Source organism: Phaethon aethereus, assembly GCF_964289735.1.
Source record: "Phaethon aethereus genome assembly, chromosome: 1".
Lineage (NCBI taxonomy): Eukaryota > Metazoa > Chordata > Aves > Phaethontiformes > Phaethontidae > Phaethon > Phaethon aethereus.
Genome location: NC_138575.1, coordinates 106307286 through 106325235, shown reverse-complemented (window position 1 = coordinate 106325235; position 17950 = coordinate 106307286).

Sequence of the window (17950 nt, the reverse complement as noted above, 5' to 3'; positions counted from 1 at the left end):
AAATTCTTACAACAAGCTCAATTTTCTTGCAACAATCTTAGTTTTAGAATGAGGAAAAAGAACTCCAGTAAGTCAGCATGGATATGTCTGCCATGAACTATGGAAGCTGATGAAGAGTATAACATCTCAGAACCTAATTGATATTAGGCACCAGGTAATTGAGATAATGTCAGTGGCAAATTCTAGATCTTTCACCCATCTGTACGGCAGTCAAAGAAATTTAGTCCTGAGGTGCCAACACAGGCTTTCTATTCCTACAGAATAGAGCCCAAAGTTATTTTCTCAAGATATCATAGGATAAGGGATGAGGAAAGAGAAGTTTTCCTTTCTGTTGTACAGGCCTTAAGAAACAAATTATCTTCCTGTTCTTCCTTATCCTGTGTCTATTTTTGAAAGAAATCTATCTAGAAGTTAGATGTTTTGAAATTAAAGGGAAAGCTCTGGGAGAGCAGTAAGGAGTTCATAGGGCAAACAGACTTTTTGGTGATTTATAACACAAACTCTTTAGAAGTTTTTTCTTTAGAAGCCTTTTTTTCCCCCGCCTTCCTTAGTTTTTGCCTAAGGTAGACATCCCAGTAATCATTCAGAGGACAACGTTCCCAGAAGTTAAAAATAGTAAATAGTCACTTCTATAATGTTTGTGTAGTATAATAATATATTATATATTATAATACAATATGTGTTATTTGCAAATATAGTATTTGTGAATAACAAATTAGCAGTTGGTGCCACACAGCCTTGTGAGATCCCATTTGTGTATACAGTCAGAAAGCACATAGATGGAAGACACGTTCTGCTGAATAATCAAACAAAAAATGAGTGGTCTCAAACACATGGGTAAACATGTCCTCATAAGGAAAGAGCCACAGGAATAAGGGAATAACCTGAAGTTAAGGATCATGTAAATAAAATCTGGCCATATAAAAAACATCATAATAATTACATGGAGCTTCCTATCAGCACTTCTTTGAAAAATTTCCTTTTATCCTCATGGTACAAACAGGATTCCACAGGTGCTTGTGAGTTAAATCTAAAGAACAAGCTAAAGGGACTGAATGTCTTTAATGTGATGCCGCCAGCATATATATGCTGTTCTGAGAATCAGGAGAAGGTCTTTAGCTAGTGTAATACAGAGTTGCTCCACTGAAATTAATAGTTTGCCATACCCACTGAAGAGTTTGCCTCCTCTATACAATAGCTTGAAATGGAAGTTGAGGTTAGGTACCTACAGTCCATATCATACACACAGCATGACAAGATAGAATGCCATGTTATGTCAGTAACAGCTAAACAGCAGGCTATTGGGATTTCTACCACATTCATGGGTACAATAATGTAGATAGCCAAGATGCACACCAAGAGTTTCATAAAAGTTTTCAAAAAATAAAATACATCAAAGGAAACAAACTCTGAGGCACACAGAAGGAGAGTTTTGGGACACTAGCCTGTTTCTTATAGCAACCTAAACAAACACAAAAAGTTGAAGTTGTTTATTGTCTCCAGAAAACCATGTTGACTCAACCTCCAGTGGTGGTAAATGCAAAATATACTGCTTATGTTTTTAATTTACCATAATACAGCTGTCTAGAATTACATCAGAAATTACAGTGCAGATAAGTCTGGCCATTTATTTGTTGCATCGCTGTCCCTGACAACGCCTCAAGGTCTTCCTTCTAGAGTGCAGTGGAATATAGAGTCAGGGATATTGCTAATAACCACAGATTTTTTTACTACAGTCTTTCTTACACTCTCACATCAGTACAAAACTCCCTTTCCCCAACAAACAAACAAAACCAGAAGAACAGAATAAATCAGTACACAGAATTTTTACTAGAACAGTTTCCTCTAAAAAGGGAAATCATACTGTTGCATATATCTACCTCAGTCAATACACAGGTTTATCTAATGTAATCTGATTGTATTATTTTTAATTAACAGAGATCTTCAAGGATTAAAATTAGCCAATAGTTTTTCATCTCAATCTACTTGTACACCCTGTGCACAGCCACAAAAAAAGAGCGAGACAGATCTTTTGTCACAGAAGTCAGTAATAAAATAAATACTTAACAAACTGAAGTCAAGATAAACAGTATCCACTGATCTCTCCCCACCTACACAGCCCCTGATCTCATCACATAGGATAAATACATTGGACAGTCACAGTTTGCCCTAGGAAAATCCATACAATCTCATCAAGCATGGCAAAGTTGGTGGCAGTAGCAGGTTCTGCCAACAGGTTCAGAAAAATCAAGGTACTGAGTCATGTCAAGAGACTGTCCAGGACACCAACCCAGGAACAGCAGAAAATGAGGCCAGAATGGAAACAAGCTACATGTAATATGTCCATGAGCCAGCCAGGCAACAGGACCGGGACCAAGGGAAGAAAAAAAAAACCCCAAACCTACTTACAGCATAGATCTGAAGCGCATGCAGTCAATAAATGAAGACAGCAAGGAGCAGGACTGAAGACAGACACCTACTTAAGGCATAGCTCAGAGAAAGGCTAGGCTCCCAAGCCTGTGAGCAAAGAGTGTGGGTGGGGTGTCACAGGTGAGGCTAGTCAGAGCAATTAAGGCTTATTGGTGCACTCAGGGCCCTGAGAACTGATAAACTGCCTCATTTTTGCTGCCACTCATTTGTCCTTCTTGTTTGCTGCTTACAGAAACACTCATTACCCTTCATATTCCTCTATTTCAACTCCACCTGACCTCTGGTTTTCCTGATCCTGTCCATGCACACTCAGACAATGTGCCCATATTTCTCCTGGGTAACTTGTCCCCTCTTGCACCTTCTGTGTACCTCCTTTCTGTATAGGAGCTCAATCTGGAGTTGCCTATTCATCCATGCATGCCTTCTACTACACACAGAGACTGCAATCAACCACACTTGTGGTTTGTGGAGGTTGTCCTAGAAGATTAGCCAGCTCTCCTCTTCCCCTCGGCTCTCCAGAATCCTGCCAAAGAGAGCCCTCGAAAAGCTGAATCCTGTTCCACTGAAGTCCAGGGCTGTGACTCTACATGGTTTTGCTAACTCTTCTCAGGAAGTTTCACAGCCACTGCTGCCATGGCTGCCTTTGACCTTTGTATCTTTGATGAGGTCTTCCGTGTTTGTGATTAACAAGCCCAGCAGATTATCTCCCCTTCTTGTCTCACTGATCACTCACCAACATACAGAAATTGTCCTCAACACACCCTTGAAGCTGGCTGGATTTTAGTATCCCTCACTTTTTCATCTTCATGCAGACCTCCTGTTTCAGACTTCTCTGGCTCTAATGCCTGCCCTGACTGTTCTTGTCCCTCCTTGCCTGTTCCCAGGGCATTGGCCTGTTCTGTAACTGCAGCTCTGCAGGCAGAGAAGGAGCCTGTCTCCTGCTGCCAGAAGCCATACATTTCCTGCCTTCCTCATCATGTTAGCCCACCCACTCCTCCTCTCAGCACACTCACTAACTGTCCTTCCTTCTATCCACCATGGGGCTTGGGCTCTTGGTTCTGCAACACCTCTGTAAAGACCCCATCAATACTCTGTTCATCCAACCCGGTACTATGCGGTGTGCTCATCACCTCTCACAGGTCCTTCACCTGCTGATTCAGTGTCTCAGTGACAGCCCACCTCCCAAAGGTAAGGACACACAGTGCAACCCTAAGGAGAGACACCAGGCACTACCTGCAGCTGAAGGCTGCATACTCCCCCCAGAGCTCCCTCTGTGTCAAGGCCTCAGCTGTCCCCAAAACTGTTGTCCAGCTGGTGCTGGAGGACTGTGGCCTGTGGCAAGCTGACACCACAGATGAGCAGGCTCAAGGAATTTTCAGCAGTTTCTAGACCCCTTTACAGTGATAGCTGTAGCAGCACTTTGAGATCCACACTCCTTCCCCCTGGTTATAGAGCTGATCCCCACACACCAGCTGAATAGGTGTTTGACAGTCCCTGAGCAGCAGCCAGTTGAAAACAATAAACATAGGCACCCCCAAATCCGGGAACTGACAACACAAGCTGACTGTCAGAGATGATAGAAGCAAAAGCTTACAGAAGCCAACCCTCACCTGCATGAGCAAGATGCCAGAAGTTCCCCCAAGAAAGGTGATTCCTGCAGAAGAAACATATGGAAGAAATTCCCTGAAGCAGCAGCCTGGAAACTGCTGTGACAACTGTTATATCTCTGACAGCTGATTTTCTTAGTTGCACACAAGCACAGGCACAGTGAGAATTAGATAGCACATGGGTATCGTGAATATATTAAAAGGTGAGGAGCTTTCTGAGAGCCAGCCCACAGTCAATTCTTGTAGGTTGGAAAGGCAAAGATTTTCTTAAGGACTCTGAAGGGACTCTCTCACAACACAAAGAGCCATTCATGGAAAGCTGTCAACTAAAGTGAAATTGGAGAAAGAGTCCTCTAAGAAAAAGGTGCAGGCAAGGCTACGGGTAGCCTTGGGGCCTTTCACAACCAGACTGTTGAAGCCACAGGAATTTCTTGCATCGCTTACAAGAAGACCCTCTACCAGTCCCACTACTAGAAAATTCTGAAAGTCCTTGAGAAAGGTTATTGCAGTGTCCATGCAGGCAGTCCCGTCAGATTTTCAATCACCTGTAGCAACTAGCTCTGCCAGCTATTAAACGTCCGTGTAGTGAACATACACCAAAATAAACTGCCTACTATCCCACATGCAGAAACAGCCACTGGCTATGTTTATATTAGTGAGTAGTGCTGCCCGAATGAAACAGATCTGAGCAAAACAACTGTGCTGACAATGAGACATCAATATTATTTGTGCTTCAAGAGGTTTTGTTTCAGCCCTATTCTGGTTTTGCGAACTGCATGCCTATTAGCAGCTGGAACACACTAAGCACACTCCTGGAGTGCATCTGCTGCCACAACTTCATCTGAAAGAAACCCAATTCCTGCTTTCATGGCCTGTTGCATGATGTGAACTTTTTGCAGTAGATAGGAGATTTGCTTCAGAAGATTCAAACTCAAATGCTCGTATAGATACACCCACATTCTTAAGAAATGCAAAATATTATCTTGCTTTCAACCCACATAACTCTATAACCTCTTCATTCTTTGGACTCTTTGGATCATAATCTTGGCCTCTTACCAACAAAATGTATTTTCTAGAGAAATTCTGTGTCCTTCCCAGGCTGGCTTCAGACTTTTTGTCTAATACTGTTATGGTTTGTTAGCTCAACTCCGTCCATCAGCTGAAGCAGACTGGCCACCAGTGTGACCTTGGAGCAAAAAAAACAGACATCCATGTAGGATATTGCTGAATGTGGCATACATAATGTGTTCTGGCTAACACTGAGTTTGCCATCAATCATTCCTTTTGAAATAGTCCCAAAAATTAATGACAGGCAGCTTTTGCACCCTAAGCATGTCATCCCAATGACAAACAAGATCTTTCAGGGTTCACTGCTATCACAACTCTTACTTTAGATATGCACGTGTAAAGTTTTGAAACTAAGATACATGGTTTGCAGCATAGCTCGTTACATATTTCCAGCCACTGAGGATACCAATGAGCATACCAGAGAGATGGGGTTGGGTCAAAACTGGGAGATCTGTAGTGAAATCCAGGGAAGACAGGAGAAATGCAAGATATAATACTGTTTATTTCTAAAGCCTAGGGAGCTTTCCTCTTTGAATTTTCTTAATAAAGAAAAGGAATCTAACAACAATTATATGCTATTTCTAAGACCTCTCTCTGCCTGAGACTTCACAAGAAATTATCAAATTATGTGCTGTTGATACACAACTCCAGATATTTATCAGGTAAAACTAATCAAACCAGGAAAATACATGAAAAATTTGAAATTGGTAGGGTTTGTAATATACTACATTTTCCTATAACTATAAAAAACCTTTCAAATTTACTGCTGACTATGTTTTACCTAACTGTATATTTGTTAGCTGAAAGCACTTTTAAACCACAAAACATTTCCCTTTTGAAATTCTGACTATTTTAACTCTTCAGGAGAAGCAGCAAACAAGTACATTATACCAGGGTTCTATCACTACACAGGTTCCTAGTATCTGTCAAATCCATTTTAAGGATTTTGGTTATGATGCATGGACTGTATTAATTTTGAGAACTCCTTCTCTTTCTTTTGTCATCAGGCTTTGTTGAGATGGTAAACTGGTAGTCTGAGTTGTTAAAATGCTCCTGGCTTAGACATAACTTATATTTTCAATCCTTGAACAGTACTTAGATACTATAATGAGACATGCAATATAAATATTGCATACATGAATGACAGATGCCAGAACTTGATGTGTATTTTCTATGAAAGGTATGTTATGATTTTCCTTTCCAGTTAAAATGTGGCTATAGCCAATGAGTCCTTGTCAAATCATTTTTTCAAAAGTAAAACTAGAAAGGTCTTGAATTAATGGAATAATCTTGTTCAAACATGGTAGATCTTCTTAGCTTTGTTTCTCATCTGCTCCACAGAAAACTTCAGTCTTTAAATTCCCCATCAATGGCTAACTTCCCACCACCTGCCCAGCTACCACAAATACCAGCTAATACCACACTACTCCATTTCAGAGAATCTTTTCAAGAAAATCTTTTTCAATTCTTGTAAACTCTAGCAGTTTGTAGTTTAAATAGTATGATGGAGAGTGACAAATGCAGAGACCAGATAATAAAAACACTGTTGCTGTTATTTGTGGACACAAAATAGCAGAAGAGTCTAGAGGATAACTGAACACCCTTTTAAATATTAATACCAACTAAGGAGTTTCAACTGTTTTCCAGCATTCTTACAGTTGCTTTTTTCCTGTTGTTTAAAGTCACACATTTTGTTTTTGTTTTTCCCTTGGCAGCACACCATGATATTGCCTTTTTGAAAATTGCAGACAAAGTGAGATAGATGTCTTGAACGTGTAGATACCAAGGGAATTGTTTGTCAAGAAGCTATGGCCATGTGTAGCGCTCAGGACTTTCTCCCTCCTCTGTTGTGAGAGATTTGTTAATAATTTGCATAACAAGTAGAGAAAATCAGATACAAACTACTACAGCTACCCAGACACATTTGAGAAAAACACCGGGAGATAAAGCCAAAACAGTATTAGTGAATCAGCAGGCCTCCTACTTACTAAGAGCTAACAGAAAATTTTCCAGAGAGTGCAGTATCTTTCTGTGCTGCCCTAAGATGAAAAACAAGGTATTATAAATGGTAAAGAGGGACATCTGTTTCTTTATCATTTTCCTTTATCAGATATTAAGCCTCCTTTTTTTTTCTTTTTCATTTTATTGGCAGGAGGTTGGTTTTCCTTTCTTTTTTTGACATAAAATGCCAGAACTTATGAATAAAATATTTTTTGTTAAACAGAACATTCTTTTACACCTTAATTACATTCAAAAAGCTTTTCTCTGCTTTTTTTTTAATATACATGATAATTTTGAGCATATTGCTTATAATGTAATCAAATGTAATCAAATATATGGTTATTATCTGTAAGGTAATGAATGAGGAAGAATGTATTACTATGTTCTTAATCATTGTGGAGTCCAGATGATATCATTAACCAAAGGACCCTAGCTCGAGTGGTGCAGTAATAACATCTGAACCCTAGTATTGATTTGTAATGTGTAATCTACCATTTCGCTCACTGTGATTCATACAGGTAAGAAGAAATTAGTTTCTTTTAGAGAAGTTTTGAATTTCAAAAATATAGTTTTAAAACCTTTTCTTTCCTGAACCATAGACCTAAAATAAAATTAGATGGCAGTGGAGTGGCAAGTTACTTTATGCCGACATGCACGCATTGACTTTATCTCATTAAGATGGAGAATTCTTATTTTGTGCTATTGATTTTTACTTCTTTTTTATAATTTTTATTGGCCTGATACTGTCTTATTCTTCATACTATTTATTTCTTTAAAAAAGCCTATATTGTAGTCTCTGGTACAAGCCAGATTGCCCAAAATTCTCAGTCATCTTGTGCTACTGTTAGCGGGATGACAAAGAAGAAAGGTTTTATGTGACCCATACATGCAACTCAGAAAAAAATTAATTTTTTTCAGAGCTCAGATGACATCTCAGAAAAACTGTTTCCTGAACTAATTTTCGTGCTATTCCTTATCAGTCCCTGACATTCATGGTTGCAAAATATCCCTGAGGCAACTAACAAGGCTATCGGTAAGCTAGTCATTAGCATTGTCAACATTGTCATCAACAAGTGCTCAATAGATTCTAAGTTACTTGTAATCTAAACGAAGACAAAGGTAAGATTTAGAATCATGATGTCAGTCATTCAACTTGAATCTCTCCATCACTTGTGTGATAACTATTATGCTACCCAATTTTATTCAACTCAGGAATCAAAACTGTGGCTGACAGTATAAAAGACCAAAAATATTCCCTAAAAAGTAGGTATTTAAATTATCCTCGATGTCAAGAGAGGATCCAGGAAATAACGTAGGAGAAACATGAGGAATCAAGATGTGGGCCATGAAAGTGAAAATTCAGCACCAGTTTAAATATGACTGACTCGGTCTTGAGCTGAATGTAGCCAGTTAAGAATTCTTGAATTAGCTATGTATGAATCAGTAAGACACAAGGGATAGAGCAATTTAGTATAGGTCAGTCGCTTTAGATATTTTGGTTGATGCATTAATCTTCTCATAAAAAAATCATTTAAAAGTGAAGTACACAAAACTGCAGGTGAACAGTGGGGTGATGAAACTGGCCTTGTGAGAGAAAACTGGAAACAAGTGGAACATAGGAAGGGGATGGGGGAGAAGGCTGAGAAACAGGAAAGTAATGATATATGGTATGATATGAGGAAGAAAAAGGACTAAAATGTGCTGATAAAGACTAAGGAGAAGGTGGAAAGGCTCAGTGAGACAATAACCTAAGCCTGAAAACACATGGTTTGATATTTGGGGTCATCCTTCAAAGTTTTTTGAATTCAGGTCCACTGATGCTATCTTGGAATTCCTCTAAGAGGAAGAAGACTCTTCTACTCTGTCTTCAAGCAATTCTTTGCCTTCTTTGTGCTGCTGAAAGATTGACAGGATAGATAAAGGTATTGCTCATTTTTTAATTATACATTAATGCCATTGACTTAACATGTCTACCTTGAAGAGCTATTTTTTTCTTCTTTATACTCTATCTGTAAGTTGTGTTGTGGGTTGTCCTTATAGCACACACACATTCTGCACAGCACTCCGCCTCCCTCACCCTACTGCTATCTGGCTGACAACTGTTGGGATCACCCTGCATGGCTCGACCTTAAGGAGAAGGAGCTGTGGCACTGAGAAGCTGGTAAACAGCTGGATATCTGCACGGCTCGGCCTTGAGGAGAAGGAGCTGTGGTAAACAACTAAGAAGCAGCAAAGGAGCACAGGAACACCTGCAAGCAGCGAATCCTGACTGTGTGAGATGCGCGTGGACAATGCGTGGTATTTTGTATAGAGCCAATTGCAATAGTGCATGTAACAAGCTGTAACCAATCATGAGTGTGTGTGTGCAGTGGCTAAGCAAAAATTATGATATATATTGGAGTCAGACAAGACAATAAACGGCTTCAGAATATAACTCTCATAGAGTTGTGAAGTCCATCCTTCTCCCGCAGACAACTTTATTGTAAAACATCAACAGAAAAGATGTAGTTGCATATTTTTGGCTCCCCAAACAGGCCACATTATGTTAGGCTGCAAAATAATTACATGACATTCTTTGCTTTCCAAATTCAGGATTATCTGGCCTGTGCCTATGGCACTAACGCTACATCTGCTGGTGATGTGCATGACAGCAAGAACAGAGGCTGATTTGCAGTCTCGGAAGCTATCAACACTAGCAGCACTGAAAATACAATAATTATATTAATTGGACAATGCCTCTACAGCACAAGCTTTAGCTTGGTCTTAGCATTTAATAACATATATTGGCTATGTTACATATTAAGAAAAGTCAGAAAATGCTCCTCAGTGTCTTGGCTTCACAGTAGGTACACTCAGAAGCAACCTGAGCTGGTCAAAAGGTTTTCCATGGAGTATTTTCTGTTCGGAAAACATAATTTAACCAAAATAAAAACATTCTGCAAGAACATACTGATTCTGACAAATTTAATTCAGCAAAAACATACTTGTCTTTTGGTATCATTATGAAGCATTAAGATTTTTTTTTAATATAGTTTTAATTTAAGAGCATCTCTTTTACAGAAAGTATACATTAAAAGTAATAATTAAAAATCAGTTTTATTGAAATGGAATATTTGTATTGAATTAGCATTATCTTTTACAAGAATCATAATGAAACAAGTTCAGAAATCGCAGATTTTTCCATTCTATAGATTTTCAATTTCTGGCATATTCCTGCAAATATGAAGTAAAAAATTACCTCACTCCACTATTCAGAAACAGATACACAGTCTGTCTGTTTCTGAATCTGTATCTGTCTCATATACAGTCCTCTGTAAAGGACTTTCACAATGCTTTTCTCCAGAAAAGTGATGAAATTTATAAGGTGATGTTTCTGCTAAAAACTTCCTAGAACTCAGGGCAGATCCTAAAGTGATATAAATCAGAAAGTCCACTGTGACTGCAGCAGGTGGTGTTTAATGCAATCAATCATCATGAATGTACAGGCTTTTCAGGTGCACTTGGTGATAGACACTTGCAGCATGTTTTATAAAGTTAGCATTTAAAGAACTTACAATTGCAGTTCAGTTTGCTGTTCTACTCTGTAGTGTGAATTTTTGGCAAGTCACTTAATCATCTTCTGTCTGGTCTCCTGTAAAATTGAAATATTTTCCAACTTTAATTCAGTCTGGAATTAGACCTTAGGATATACAGATGTTGGTAGACTGTGTAGAGCAAATTGGAAACAGCAGCATGAACATAAACTACATGGTTAAGGGAGACATTAGCTCTTCAGAGTGGAAAATATCTTCTACTATCTAGGGAGAACCTATTAGAAATAATTTCTTTGTCAGTCCTACAAAATATATTAGAATATAAATGAAAATAAATAACAAGTTTCTGCTTTTAGTATTGGGAGACTCTACTGTAGTTCTTGTACGCTGAGATTACATAGCTCAAGTTGCTAACTGGTAGCCTCTTCATAATTTAGAAATTTTTAACTAACTACGTACTTCATTAACTCTTCCTTTATTTAAACTTTTGGACAGTGGGAAAGATCATATCTTCACACCTCTGCAGTAACTGGGATTTTTAACCTTTTTTTTAAGTCTGCAGGTTAAAATAGTGATGGTATGGATGCTGTATTGCAAATCCAATCCTCATGCACACAGGCTTATTTTTTAAATTTTTTAAAATTGCTTTTCATGTACTCATGAAAGCGAGCCCATGAACCCTTGAAGATCTCAAAGCAAAAGCTATTGACATAGAGGAATGTATTAGATTTTCACTGTAAGGGAAAACACCTTTACAAACTCCATAGTTAACAAATTCCTCTATATTGAAAGATTTCCTTAAACAGAGCAAGGCTGATAAACCCTTCAATGGCATGCCAGAGAAGTGTTAGAAAAAGACAGTTACTGATTTGCAATTACCCTGTAGATAAGGTGTCTAAGCAATATTGATTACTTCTATTATTTACTAATTACTGTTAGATTTGTCATTACAAGTCATTGTTCAAATTTCACCTAGTCTGCCCTTGTCAGAGGGGCAAAGGACACTTACTGTATCCCAGAAATTATGAAATTGGTATTCTTAGCTAATTAAGGCAAACGTATTATGGAATGGCACATAGACTAGAATTCGATGTTCTCCCTGTTAGCTATATTTCTGACTATATGCAGCGTGTGGTTCACACTTATGCAGGAATAAAAACAAAAAAAGGATTAGGTATAGGTTAAATATAACACTGTTATTTGACAAGGGAGAAAAATTCATGCCAATTGTTGGAATTCTCTACGTGTGGTCTAAAATGCTCAGCAGCAGAGCATCTACAATTCTGACATTCATTAACACAAATTACCTTGTGATATATCAGAAGAGCCTGTAGCAGCATGCCATGTAATAATTGCCTAGGATATAGTGCTATGGATTCTGCAGTGCCTCCCAAGAGTCTGCCAACTGCACAGCAGAAAGCCAACAGTTTGTGTGCAACAGCTACGCATGTGGCCTGTTAGTGAGCAAGACTCCTTAAACAGTCAGGAGTAAAATGACAGTCTCCATTAGAGCATTACACAGACACTAGGTATCTTCCTTGCTCTCCAGAGCAATAGGACCTTCCTAGCAGCTTTGGAGTTACATGACCAAAGAGATATAATTGCCCCGTGAAGACAAGCCTGGGACTTCAACATATTTATTTTGTAACATTTATTAAGGAAAAAAAATGTTTTGTTGGTAGGAAATTTCAAAATTGTGGAAAGAAATTCAAAATAGGATTAAAAGACATTCTTTGAAAAATTATTTTATCTATGCAACAGCCTTCAATATAAAATCCCACAGCCTGAACCTGTTTTCCTGTTGGCATACCTATACAAATTGAATTCATGCTATCCTAAATTGTCTTAATAGATGCATGGACCATAACTCAGTAGCTGCTTCTTTACCTCTGATTTTGTAACTGGCTTTCCTTCTACACAAGTATATTGAACTTGGTAGAGTGCCAGCTTCATATTAGAATATAATAATATACTTTCTGTTAAATAGGTGTTAAATAGAAACCAACCTGATTCAGTGATAATTCAGAAGGAAAAAAACCCCACAACTAAATAGAGTATATAATATATACATTATATTATACATATGCATTGCAGTTAATAATGAAACCAGAATGACCCACTGGTAAATTAAGAGAAGAAGTGGTTTTAATTATGCTTGTCATTATTATATCATTCAATAGAGTTATACCATAAAAACAAAATAAACATTTTTTTTCAAACATATATAAATATCTTGTCTCATATATATATATATGAAAATTGTTATCATGCTAAAATATCACATAGGTCAGTATCAGTATAGAGTTGTATCACCTACTTTTTTCACTGCATGATTTAACAATGAAAAAAACCCCTCAGGTCTAATTTCAGTTTGGAGATATCAGAAGGATCAAGTTCAGGATTTGATTTTCTGGAATCATAAAGATTGATCCATGTTACTCCAGTTCTTGACAGAATAAGCCCTGAGAATTCAGTGGATTTCACTGAAGACTGAGTTACCTTTCTAATTAAGCTATTCACCAAAGCTTCAGTGAGTAGTTTTACCACAGAATGACAACTGTTTGTTTATGTAGGCTTAAACAGTAATGTTTTCAGTCAGTGCATTACTTCTCTTCCTTTGCTGTAATCCCTCCTAAACTGTGCTTCAAAGTTTGAGAGGTATCTTTACTCCCTACAGTAAAAGGAAGCTAGGTCTGGAGTTCAATTTATTCTTGCCTACCATAAATATCTCTGCAGTTGAAAAGGATATGTTAAGCTGGGTTAGCCCTGTGTAATACAGCTATATTCTGCTTCCTGTACCCACTAATTCATTAAATGTCATTGCTGGCTGCATCTCTACTTCCCTCAAGATGTAGCTCTGGTACAATAAGTTCCCAGAAAAACCTCTGAATACATGAAGGGAGTATGTATACTTAAGTATTGTACTGATGAAGATTCACAAATTTTAGTTATGAGTAGTTGAGGTGGTGTTTTTTTTTTTTTTCACATGGTGAGATGCTTGCAAACAACAAGTATCACCTGCAATTCATATACTTAAACTTTTGTTTGGAAGTCAATGTTGCAGATGTTATTGGAAAGACAGAGAAATATTTAATTTTCTTCTTGACTGTGTCATTATATGTAAATAATAATTTGAGCTGTTTTTTATTTGATACAACATGTATTGAACATAATTTTATATAATGATGAGCTATAAGAAAAATCTAGGTCTTGGGGAGGTGTTGATACACTCAAACTTGTTTGGACAAAAGGAAACACTCCTAAAAAGCAAAGTCAAGTATTTATTGCTAGTGTAATTGAAATCCTAACCATCTAATTAAAAAGTTCAAATCAAATCATTACAGACAAAAGAAAAAAGATTACTATTAGAGAAAAAGATCTCAATAATAATGGATTGTTATACAGACAATTCCTAGTACCTAGCCATTGCCCACTGTTATGGCTTACCCTTCCACTATCCTTCTGGGTTCTAAGGTTATTGGCTAAACCTTGGGGGCAGGAGGAGTCTGACAGCAAGTTGTCAGCATCCCCAGTCCTTCAGAGGGAAAGCTATGATGTTTATGGTGGGTGTTTCTTTCTCCTGACAGAGAATAGTGACAAGCTGGACAGCTGCTAAACCAGGCAATGACAGCACTTAACTTATCCTGGTAGTATCGGAAGCTTTAGAGGAGGTATCAGCCACACTTCCTCTCCAGGAGAGGATGCAACCACATACCAAAACACAGATGACATTCCATGAAAACAATATATTAATTTCTTAAATTTCAACTATGAAGTAAAACCACAGACATTATTAAATAGTGGAACTGCCTAAATGGTTTAAGATATGTGTGGTCCAAATTAATATCTTCCGGAACTGGTTTGGTAACTGACTCACCAACATCAATGTGATACATAATTACCAAGAACATGCTTACACAGTGTAATACTTTGGACATATTTTTCTAGAGTTCAGAGCAAAACCAATTTTGTAATGAAATGCAGTGCTTCATGAAGGCTAGAGTTGTGCTTTGTGGAAGTTTTCATGTATACACATTCATAACACCTTGTAGGATGGAGAAGCTACCAAAGTGGAGAAAACAAAATAGTTCAAGCAAGCCATACTTTTTGGTTTAGAGCAAAATACCAGTAATCTACCATGGCTGTGATGGTATGACTCCCTTCCATACTGACACATATAGATCCCACAAACCACAGAAACATTTGGACTGTTATTCTTAATGGCCTTTTAAAGACACTAACAATAAATGCAAGAAAATATCCTGGGTATCAAACCCAGTCTTTCATTTACATTCCCATGGTATGTATGTGGATATGCACATTTGCTACACAGATCTAACTGCTGGTCTTTTTTCTCTTTTAAGTAAATGTCTCTCTCTCTAACTTTTGGGGATTTTTTTTTTTTTTAAACCTTAGGTAGTTTTTCATGTCCTTTTCAGTTCTCTGGTCTTATGTTAATGAATTGAAACGTAAGTACTCAGTTATATTTTCAAACTGCAGGGGTGTATATATACGTACACATATACACAAAAAAAAAAGTGAAAAGACAAAAATCCCAAGAATTTTCTACACATAACATTGAAGGTTGCATCCCACTTGCCACTTCTGACTTCTTCTTCAGTCTGAATAAATAAAAGTTTACTGCTCATACTCAGAGCATTTTGTGTTGACACTAGTTAGGTTTTTACTCCCGTCTTACAGGGAATACCCTTAAGGTAGGCAAAATTCTCAAGTCACAGAATCTTTCTGGTGGACTGTTGCTGGTGAGACTTTAATACAATAAGGTCCTCATGATTTGAGATTGGCAAGGTTTGGAGCTCAGAACTCACAGTTACTACTAAACATACAGAGAAAAAACCCAGTAGAGTAACTACACCATTCACTCACCAGAAAACAATTCACTCAACTAGAGCATAGACATGATAATGCTTCAAAAACATTCAGTAAAAAAAAAAAAAGCTGTTGATGTGCCCAACACATATCCAGTTACAAGATTATTCTGGTGACTTAATATTACAGAATTGCCCCTTATAAAAATTCCTGATGAACAAGAGAGTCATGTAGCAAGAATTAGACTGGAAAGACTGTAGCTGTTCGGTCTAATCTTCCACATCCTTGCATTTTTATAGTAATTTATGCCTCTGCATGATAAGGTGCAAAATATTTGTAAAATATAATTCTCCATTCAGCCACAAATCTAGAAGCAGTGACATTTTTTACATACTTTACAGTGATATACATGAACACATAAAGGTGTATTATTATACTAAAGAGTACAGAACTGAGTACTGTTGTTTCATCAAAAGTTCCAAAAGGTTGTAATGCTTTTCTGCTACTCCCCACTCTGGTACCCAGTTAAAAATGGTCTGAAATTTCTGATTCCCTTTTAATATATCATTGCTGAATGTAAATATGAGTTGGTTTAAACAAAACAAAAGGGAGAATTTCATGCGCATAGATTCAAAAGAGACTAAAGGATGGGTCAGAAGTATTCCAATACAAAGGATATCTTGTAAGAACTGTCTTCTAGGTCTTTTTTTTTTTTCTTCAGTTGATATTGCATGTTTTTTTTTAAAAAAGGACTGATAAAGAAACATCCTTTCCCCCAACAACTACTTTTGACATTAATACTAAATCTGGCAGGGAAAAAAGGTCTATACAGAGTCGCTTCGAGTGTAGGAGTACTAATTAGCTGATTGAAGGCAGGACAATATTATTTTCTTTCAAGAGTAAAAAAAAAGTTAAAAAAAAAAATCAAATAATAGGAAAGAAATAAGACAAGGAATTGTTTTCCTTTTTTAAAAAAGTAATAAATTGCAAGTGCTTATGAAAGAGATGTTCTTTAAAAGCAAATTTAGAGTTCTATATAAACTTTTCCACTCAGCTTTTTAACATATTATATTGTTTCCAACTTAAAGACTTTCTCCACAGTTAAGATTGTATTAGGCAAGAATAACGAGTTATAACATAGACTAGTCCATACCTGAATAAGAACTAGACTGACACCATCACATTCACATCTGTGATGAACCACAGGAATTCAAAAAAGTCATTCTTGTTAGCATGACACTTAATATTGAACACAATTGGTCATCTTGCATGTTTCCTATTTGAATGACCATGGAAATTTTATACTCTAGCATGGTACAAAAAGTGATTTAAGATAATCTTTTTCCAAGTCCTGATATGTATTAATTGTAAATGTTAACAATGTTAGATAAATACAATGTAAATACGTAAATAAGTATGAGTAAAAAGCCATTTACTCAAAGAAGTGCTCTATCAAATATTGAAGATCAGGTTCCTATGTATGTACTTAGAAGGCAGTGAAGGAGCAAGACATGAGCTGGTTTTCACCTTAGAATCACTACAGCAGCAAGGGACCCTCTGGTAAGGAGCCAGAGCAACCAGTTTTTTTCTCTGTCTTCCTCAGCAAAAGGTGCATAGCCATGCACCTTCTGCATCAGAGCTTTTTTCAGTTTGCAGCAGATAATACAGGACTCTGTTTTTTAGGTGTTGCTGATTGTAGCACAGTTTCCACTTTTGTGTACCTATATTGAGAACTGAAATATGATTTCTAATATGGAGGACCTCAATTTGGGGATTTAAAATTTCAGCTCACTCCTACTGCCAGGTTTCTTCACTACTGCTCATTTTTAACTAGACCAAACATTTAACTGAATTTATCACGTGTTTCTGCTATCCAAGAACCTGTTGATATTGTCTTCCTTCCATGAGCAGCAAGAGATGGGAATAGATGTAATATTTGAAGGATTCTATTTAGATATACTTAAATGATGCTGCTGAGTCTTCCTTACCAGAATAGCCATATATGTTCACAATCAAGAATTTGTCTAGTATATCCTTCGGTTGCATTTAAAACATGGTAAAATGAGTAAAGGAATAACGTTTGAAGTTCAAAAGCCGATGGGTTAGAAAACAAACCATAGGAAAACACTGAAAGACTTTAAAATATCTTGAAATATCTTCACATACGTTTATTTCAGAATATGTTTATAATCCTACAATGTTCATTGCAGAGTACAGCGTCATCATCTCTCCAAGAATGCATTCTGATTCCCAAGTCAGTCACCTCTTTAATTTACTTTAATTGACATATTTCTCTTCCCCCATGTTTTATTACAGAATCACAGATCAAGTCCAACCATCAACCCAACACCACCAAGCTTACTAAACCATATCCTGAAGTGCCACACCTACAAGTTTTTTTGAATACTTCCAGTGATGGTGACTCCACCAGCTCCCTGGGCAGCCTGTTCCAATGCTTGACCACTCTCTCCATAAAAATTT